General features: G+C 45.8%; 1 non-coding gene across 1 annotated transcript; it reads left to right on the top strand.

Moving 5' to 3' along the window:
* The first annotated feature begins 1,005 nt into the window (after positions 1–1,005).
* On the top strand, positions 1,006–1,078 carry trnar-ccu (transfer RNA arginine (anticodon CCU)). Its single transcript has one exon. It is a non-coding gene; the product is annotated as a tRNA-Arg (tRNA).

Genomic DNA, 1,078 nt, shown 5'->3' with positions numbered 1-1,078 from the left:
CTGTTGGTGGGGGCGAGGTGGGGGAGGGGAGTTGAGACTGTCACATATCTCCTGCTGGAATGTGCTTTGGCAAAGGAAGTCTGGAGAAAGGTGCAGTGGTTTGTAACGAGGTTCATCCCCAGCAGCGCCATGATGTGGGACCCTGTGCCCTACAGTCTGTTCCCCGGGATGCACAGTGAGATAAACATCGACTGAGCCTGGGGAGCCATCAACTCAGTGAAAGGTGTTCTTTGGTCTGATTGAAACCTGTTGGTCTCCCAGAGCAAGGAGTTGGCCCTGTCCGAGTGTTGCAGACTGGCACGTTTCAAGGTCTGGGACAATACGCCGAGGGGCACCCTCAAGCTTACGGACAGCTTCTGCTATAACGCAGTGAGGAAAGATCACCATCTGAGGTCTCTGTGCCAATGTTAAATGGGGGTCCAGTCACTTATCAGGGCCACACCGTGACTCAAATATATGTAAATATTGTTGTGTTAAAGTAAGAAATTCCTTTGCTTTGTTTGTTGGATAGAGACAAGCTCCAGAGTTTGTTTGTTTCTTCATATCCTACTGTACAGAACCCAACAGCTTCAGTAACTCTGTATGTCTATGAAGATATTTTAATGAATAAAGTGTATTTTGGAAATAAATAAAAGGCTGATAGATAGGTAAATATCAAAGGGCTGGATTTTAATTCATTCCTAAAAGAAGGAAAGAGAGATTTTCAGGGTATTCTGTTGCTGAGTGCTGTTAAGGTAACAGTTCTGAAAGTGTTAATGTTGCATGAGCTTCCCTCAGCTGGACCATGTCTTTGGAGAGTGTTTGATGGGGTCGGGATGGAGATGAATGAGACAGACCAGGCTCACAATAGTTGTAACAATGCTGCACTATTTAACGTTACTGTTACAGAGAACTATCATATGTCGTTGTGTCAGAAAATATCCCTTTTCAACATGATGTTGCTTTGTCTTCGATCACTGTTGTTAAGGAGGGCCATATACTCTGTATGGAGCAGCCCAATGTGTGGCTCCAGTGGCCTAAAGGATAAGGCATTGGCCTCCTAAGCCAGGGATTGTGGGTTCGAGTCCCACCTGGGGTG

The sequence above is a fragment of the Stegostoma tigrinum genome, chromosome 12 (genome assembly GCF_030684315.1).
Source record: "Stegostoma tigrinum isolate sSteTig4 chromosome 12, sSteTig4.hap1, whole genome shotgun sequence".
Lineage (NCBI taxonomy): Eukaryota > Metazoa > Chordata > Chondrichthyes > Orectolobiformes > Stegostomatidae > Stegostoma > Stegostoma tigrinum.
Note: the sequence above shows the minus strand (reverse complement) of the source record. Positions and strands in the feature narration are given on the sequence as shown.